We start from the raw sequence: 7,849 nt of genomic DNA, 5'->3' as shown, positions 1-7,849 counted from the left end.
ACACACACAAACACAAAGTAACTGTAGGGGTTGCTCAGGCACCTCCTTATTGGGGAGAGTGCCTTTTATACAAGATGCCTCCGAACTGTTGGCTGGGGGAATCTTTGCAGGTGCGCACGCTGCCCCTTTAAGAGCATGGGAGCAGTGTAGTGTGCTCAGGAGAAGTGGGGAGAGGAGCGTGAGGATGCTACCATGACCAGGGTAGTGAGTTTGTCAGTGTCCCTCATGAAGAGTGCAGGGGAACTATGTGAGGGCGCCCGCAATGGATAGTACAACCTTCTTGTAGTAATGCCCCATCCTGGTCACCTTCTTGCAATAATGTGCTCATCCTTGCTTGCTGCGAGTGGCCGCAGATATCGGACGAGAGTCAGCAATGGGTGCGAGAAAAAAATCGTCACACAGACCATGAGTGTATATGCACAGTGTGACCCGTCAGAATAGAATAGATAGAATAGATATATGCATAGAATAGATAGAAAGATGTCAGTGAGATATATAATTAGCGCAGTACGTGTGTAGCTTACTGTACATGTATTTACATAGTAAAGAAAGAAAAAATGGCGTGGTGTCCCCCTCATTTTTCTTAATCAGCTTAGGGAAAGCAGACAGCTGGGGTCTGGTGTTATTATGCCGGGATGGGGTCACTATCCATGGATCTTCCCAGCCTATTAATAACAGCTCACTACTGATGGGATAGGACTAAAATGCTCGGCTGCTTGCTGGTCGGGTCGAGCACATTGGAATACTCGGGTGCTCGACCCGAGCAACGAGCACAATGTAAGTCTATGGGAAACTCGAGCATTTTTCAGGCGGCTCCCCCCGGCAGTCTACAGAGGGCCTAAAAATTGCCCACATCGATGGGAACAGTGTTCAAATGGTATGGGAACAGCATTTCGGACTCCCAGGTCACTGCTGTCAACAACGTTGTCAGAGGTATTACGCAACTTTTACGGACTCACAATAAAACATACAAAAACTAAACCAAAATGGATTTTCCTGGGAAATATGTTAAGGAACATCCTTTCCAGGGTAATGACTTGTATACAAGGCAAAATAAATAACCAAAACCAAAAATACTTCTCCACACCTTGGGCTATGATCACACGTAGCGTTTTTCATGCGTTTTTGCACTTTTGCATTGCTTTCAACCATGACAAATGCATTCATCGGGAAATATCATTTTAACATTTTACAACCTTATCTGGCCATGTGGTGTGTGAGACATGATCAGACACATCCTGTTTCATTTATGAAGGAGGGGGACTCTGAAAGTCATAAAGCCTATTTTTATAGGGCCATCAGTGGACCTTTACTATTCTTAAAGGGCCAGCAGTCGGCCCTCACTATTCTTAGAGAGCCATCAGCCGGCTATGCTTTGCTGTTCCCATTTCTAAAGAGTGGGTCTCCTAAACTGTTATTGCATATGCAGTGAGTGGCAGGGCTGCCCAAAATGTGGACGCACCCCAATACCCCTTTGAAAATTTGGACGCACCCCAATACCCCTTTGAAGAGACTTAGAGGAGGGCCTCCTGAAAACAATATTCCCATTATTAGGAAGTGGGTCTCCCATACTGTTTGCCTATGCAGTGAAAGCAAGGGCTGCCAAAAATTTGGACCTACTCCAATGCCCCTTGGTAGAGATGTAGAGGAGGGCCTCCTGAAAACAATGTTCCCATTATTAGGAAGTGGGTCTCCCATTGTGTTTGCCTATGCAGTAAATGCAAGAGTTTCCAAAAATTTGGAGGAACTCCAATGCCCTTGGAAGGAGACGTGGAGGAGGGCCTCATAAAAAAAAATGTTCCCATTAGAAAGGAGCTAGTCTCTTATACTTGTAATGCCCATGAACTAAGTGTATGGGCTGACAAACATTTACCCCTGGGGGGTAAACATGAACATACTGTATAAATTTTTTTTTACGGGCATCATAAACACCCTTTAACAAAAATTATGTGGGTGTTGTGTGATGCTCACAGCCCTCACCCTGGGAAGTGGGATTACTCAGAGCCGGGTCAGATGTTATCAGTATGGCACACATGGCTGAGTTTATGTTACGCTGCCTTTCCCGTGACCCTCAGGTTCTCAAAATTTTGGGTGACAGTCATTACTGGTTGGTGACACTGCTAGACCCACGCTACAAGGAGAACTTTATATCTCTTATTCCTGACACGGACAGGTCTACTAAAATGGGGCTGTACCAGAAGGCCCTTGTTGCGGAGCTATTTCAAAAATTCCCATCTGAAACCGCTGGCGGCAGAGGTCACAGTTTGTTGGACAACCAAGGAATACAGGCGAGAGAGACACAACTTCAATCCAGCAGAGGCCAGGGAACACTGTCAAAGTTCTGAGAGAATTTTCACAGCCCCTCTCATCGCACAGGCCCTGAGGCGTGGGGTACTCTCACAAGGAGTGCAAAGTTTGGCCAGATGCTGAGGGAGTACCTTGCCGACCGTACCAACGTCCTCCATGATTCCGCTGTGCCTTATAATTATTGGGTATTCAAGCTGGATACGTGGAATGAACTGGCTCTCTATGCCTTGGAGGTCCTGGGCTACCCTGCCGCCAGCGTTTTATCAGAGCGGGTTTTTAGTGCCGCTGGTGGAATTATAACTGATAAGTGCATCCGCCTGTCAACTGAAAATGCTGACATGTTGACTCTTATAAAAATAAACAAGGGATGGATTGGGCAAGACTACTCTACACCACCGAATGATAGCAGCGTAACATAAACTCAAATCCAGTGTCTTTCCTTGGGAGGTGTATTCCCATGCACCTTTTCCCACACATTGGTATACGCTTCCTGATTTTGGCTATTTGCTCTTGTCCTTCTCTTCATCCTCATCCTCCACCACCATATCACCAGGGTGACCATGGTCCGTGATGCATCACCCACATAATTTTTTTAAAGTGTGTTTATGATGCCCGTAAAAAAAAAAAATGTATACAGTATGTTCATGTGTACCCCCCAGGGGTAAATGTTTGTCAGCTCATACACTTAGTGCATGGGCATTATAAGTATAGGAGGCCCACTTCATTTTAAAGGGACAATTTTTTTCATGAGGCCCTCCTCCACGTCTCTTCCAAGGGGCATTGAAGTGCCTCCAAATTTTTGGCAGCCCTTGCATTCACTGCATAGGCCAACACTATGGGAGACTCTCTCCTTTCTAATGAGAATTTGTCATTACTGTGGCCCTGCTCTATGTGTCTTTAAATTCTTAGTGGGTTTTTTCTTAAAATTGGTCAGCCGTTGGACTCACTGCATACCCTATAACTGTATAGCACACCCTCTCCTTTCTAATGGATACATGTCGTACCTTGTTACTGTGGCCCTGCTCTATGTGTCTTTAAATTCTTAGTGGGGTTTATCCTAAAATTGGTCAGCCATTGGACTCACTGCATAACCTATAACTGTATAGCAGACTCTCTCCTTTCTAAATGGAATGTGTCGTTACTGTGGCCCTGTTCTATGTGTCTTTAAATTCTTAGAGGGTTTTTTCCCAAATTTTGGCAGCCCTTGCAGTCACAGCATGGGCATTACCACTATAGGAGACCCGCTCCTTTATAATGGGAACATTTTTTTACTGAGACCCTCCTCTATGTCTCTTCAAAGGGATATTGGATTGCGTCCAAATTTTTGGCAGCCCTTGCAGTCACTGGATACGCAATAACAGTATAGGAGACCCACTTGGTAATAATGGGAACAACAACGCATAGCCACCTGACGGCTCTCTAACAATAGCGAGGGCCAACTGCTGGCCTTTTAAGAATAGTAAGGGCGGTCTGATGTCCCTCTAAAAATAGGCTTTATGACTTTCGGAGTCCCTCCATCATAAATAAAACAGTATGTTTCTGATGATGTGTCACACACCACATTGCCAGATAAGGTTGTAAAATGTTAAAATGACATTTCTCGGTGAATGCATTTGTCTTAAAAAATAACGTAAAAAAACAAAACAATAGGATCTTTCTTTAGTATAAAAAACAGCATCACCAATTTAACCTCAATGTAATCACAATGTTCAGCTCCTGCACCTCTTCCTCCATCTCCGAAATGACCACATCAGTCACAAGCTAACAGCACTGCAGCACTGCCTTGGCCAAGCGGCAACAGGCTGTGCTGAAGATAACATGCTTAATGCTTAATTGACAAACCGCCCAGCGATGCAGAGTTGTTGAAAGCTGTAACACAGCAGCCTGATCTGTGGCTCTCACCGCTGAAAATACAGCCAGGCATGGTCGTGTGTGACAATGGGCGGAACCTGGTGACGGAGAAATGACAGCCAGGGTAGATACGGATTCCCTCTATGCCAGTACTTTCACCGAGCTAAATACAACTCTCAGCAAAAAAAGATGTGGACTGTCTCTGTACCGTTCCTGGCCACATTCACCTGTCCACGTGTTTGTCGGTAGGCAGTCCTTACCAGTAAGTGCACTGGGGAGGGCACGGGTAATGTTGTGGGACCCGTGCTTGTGGAAGGCGGAGACGATACCGGGAGAAATAGTGGCGGCTGGGGACCAAGCATGGACACCCAGCTGCCGCCGGCATGAGGTTATGAAAAGCATCCGCCTCCACGAGCCTAAAAGGCCACATTTCAAGTGCAAGCAGCTGTCAAAAATTTGGCAGTATAGTATTGCAGCCTGTAGGTGGGTGGGTGGGTGGCTGGCTGCATACTTGTGCTTGCATTCCAAGGAATGGGGTAGGGACAACTTGACTCACCCCATGGGCCGTGGGGCACTCGGGACCGGGCTTCAGGGCAATGCTGGGAGTAGTAGTGGCGACCCGGTCCCGTGGCTCAGGGTGGTCAGACCAGTGGCAGTCCTTTTATATGTTTTAGGTAATGTCCGACTATGCCACCCGTGGATTGAGGTCAGGGAGGACCGCCGCTGCAAGGCAGACCGCTGAGGCTGGTGTTGGGGATGCAGCAGGGAATAGTACAACTCCCCACGGGAGGAGTGTAGCCTCAGGGCAGTATAATAGGATCCTGGGGGTGATGGTGCAGGCGCAGCAGTAACCACACAGAGTCCAATAATGCAGTCCAGGGTCTTTTACTGATCTTATCACAGACCCACCAGGAGTACAGTGTAGGAATGGACCTGGGTGTCTGAGGGCATTCGGGCGAGCTCCACTGGTCAGGGAGAGTGGGTAGGCCTACCGTTCTCTCTCTGCCCTTGCTGACTATCTCCCCCTTTAGTGGTATGATAGCCCACGTCCCTGAGCTTGCCGTGTACTACGCCTGTATGGCTTGCGACTCGGGCCTTAGGTACCTGTAGCTTCTCCGTGCTGTACCGGTGCCTCTGTGTGGTGGAGCCTCCAGGCTTCTTGGCCAAGGGACCTGAAATCCCTTGCGGGTTGGTTATCTGCTGCAGGGCTTGCAACCCTGACAGCCTCGGACCCCAGTGTCCGGTTGTGTAGTCTCTCTCTGCCAGCATCGGCTCTCATCGCCTCTGTCCCTGGCTTTCTGTTCCTCCTTTGCCTCGTGGATTCCTCCGCTGCGGCTGACCTGTCTCTCTCTTGTGGGGAACCCGTCTGGATGCTTCAGAAGTGGGTCCTGGTCTCCCTAACCCTGCCCTCAGTACCAGTTTTTATAGGGGCAGCCTGCTCCCCCTACTGGCCTGGGACAGGAGGTGCTGCATGCAAATGGTCCATGACAAGAGAACCTCCCTCCTGCTCTCAGACATAGCCTTACAAGTTTGTGGCATCCAGGCCTGGGGTGACACAAACTGAACGCTGCACTGGGACAAGGACATGGACGGTGATTGTTGCAAGTCTGCAACGACAGGTGCATGGCGGGAGGCATCTTATCACTTATGATGGGCACACTTTTAGGCAGTGACCTGGGAGTCAGAAATGGTTCCAAAGGTCTTCCCCATGCTGTTCCCATGTCTTTTCAGCACTGTATGCATGTGTCTGATGATGTGTCACACACCACATGGCCAAATAAGGTTGTAAAATGTTAAAATGACATTTCCCAGTGAATGCATTTGTCTTTGCTGAAAGCAATGCAAAAGTGCAAAAACGCATAAAAAATGCTACGTTTGAATATAGCCCAAGGTGTGGAGGAGTATTTTTGGTTTTGGTTATTTATTTTGCCTTATATACAAGTCATTACCCTGGAAAGAATGTTCCTTAATATATTTCCCAGGAAAATCCATTTTGCTTTTGTATGTTTTATTGTGAATCCGTAAAAGTGGCGTAATACTCTGAAAACGTTGTTGACAGCAGTGACCTGGGAGTCAGAAATGCTTCCAGGGGTCTTCCCCATGCTGTTCCCATGTCATTTGAGCACTGTTCGATTTGGGCAATTTTTAGGCCCTCTGCAAACCACCGGGGGGAGCAGCCTGAAAAATGCTCGAGTTTTCTATAGAATTACATTGGGCTCATTGCTCGGGTCAAGCACCCGAGTATTCCAATTTGCTCAACCCGAGCAACGAGTACTCGAGCATTTTAGTGCTCACTCATCACTACTCCTTAGCTCAGCAACAGCTCTCCCTACACTGTCTGATTCCGTAGTGACTGTGACGAGCATGGCAGCGCCAGGTCTGATATAAACCTGATGACGCTGTGCGGCCAGCCAGTCACTGTAATGCCACAACCAACTTGGCTATGGCATGACATTGACTGTCACGCAACCCTTGCATGGTAATTGGCTGTATAATATGCACCAAACATGCGGGGCGGCGATTCAAGCTCCCGAACATTCAAAAAATACTCGCCAGCAACGAGCATCTCGAGCTCGTAACGAATAATGGTGAGCATGCTGCTCATCACTAAGAAACTCCACCGACCACAATCTCATGTAATCATCACCTTTCATAAAACAGTGAAGTAATTTCATTATTTAGAGAAACTAAACCGAATCAATTCCTAAAATAGGAATGAGACGAAAAGGAGTCAGATCTGAGGAGCAAGGGCTTAAATAAGTCACTGAACTTCCATCTGAAATCACAAGGGCATTGGTGAAAGTGCTGAGCTGTGAAGGAGAACCCAGAAGCAGCCCCAGTTTTCTCGTCATCTTCTTCGTTAGCCCTTAGCCTTCACTTCTACTTGCGCCACCTGCTATTTACCCTGTCACTAGACAGAGACCCGGGCTATGTGGTCAGACCCCTCGGGAGAGAACACAGAAGCAGCAACAGCTCTGATGTAGACGGGGTGGTGGCTCTCAGAAGAGCCTTTGGGGTGATGGCGGAGCAGCAGACGAAGCAGATCACTTGGCGCTGGTGTATTTGGTGACGGCCTTGGTGCCCTCGGACACGGCGTGCTTGGCCAGCTTTCCGGACAGCAGCAGGTGCACGGCTGTCTGGATCTCCCGGGAGGTGATGGTGGAGCGCTTGTTGTAGTGAGCCAGGCGGGAGGATTCCCCCTTGCGATGCGCTCGAAGATGTCGTTGACAGAGGAGTTCATGATGCCCATGGCCTTGTAGGAGATGCCAGTGTCGGGGTGGACCTGCTTCCGCACCTTGTACACGTAGATGGCGTAGCTCTCCTTCCTGCTCTTCCTACATTTCTTGCCGTCCTTCTTCTGAGTCTTAGTGACGGCTTTCTTGGAGTCGTTCTTGGGCGCTGGCGCAGACTTGGCGGGATCAGGCATGGTGAGTATACAGAGATCACAACTCGGAGAAGAGAGAACAATGTTCCTGCTCCTCCAGCGCAGCGGTATTTATAGCCACACATGCAAATGAGCAATGCTGTTTGCTCCTCTTCTACTGGGTAAGAAAGTCATGTGACCTTTGTAAGCTGAGCCCACTGCGTCTTATTGGTGTTTCCACAAGTCTACTCTCCATTGGCGGCTTCAGATCCATCCAATGATAAGGTAAGAGGTTGGGGCAGCAGCGGATTATTATTGGAGAGTTCA

The 7,849-nt window shown here is 48.2% G+C and overlaps 1 pseudogene; it reads right to left on the bottom strand.

The window, feature by feature from the left end:
- Positions 1 to 7,202: 7,202 nt before the first annotated feature.
- LOC141161025 (histone H2B 1.1-like) lies at positions 7,203 to 7,585 on the bottom strand (annotated as a pseudogene).
- Between the last annotated feature and the right edge of the window lie 264 nt (positions 7,586 to 7,849).

The sequence above is a fragment of the Phyllobates terribilis genome, unplaced genomic scaffold (genome assembly GCF_046119375.1).
Source record: "Phyllobates terribilis strain yellow unplaced genomic scaffold, ASM4611937v1 Scaffold_9__5_contigs__length_417890890, whole genome shotgun sequence".
NCBI lineage: Eukaryota > Metazoa > Chordata > Amphibia > Anura > Dendrobatidae > Phyllobates > Phyllobates terribilis.
Note: the sequence above shows the minus strand (reverse complement) of the source record. Positions and strands in the feature narration are given on the sequence as shown.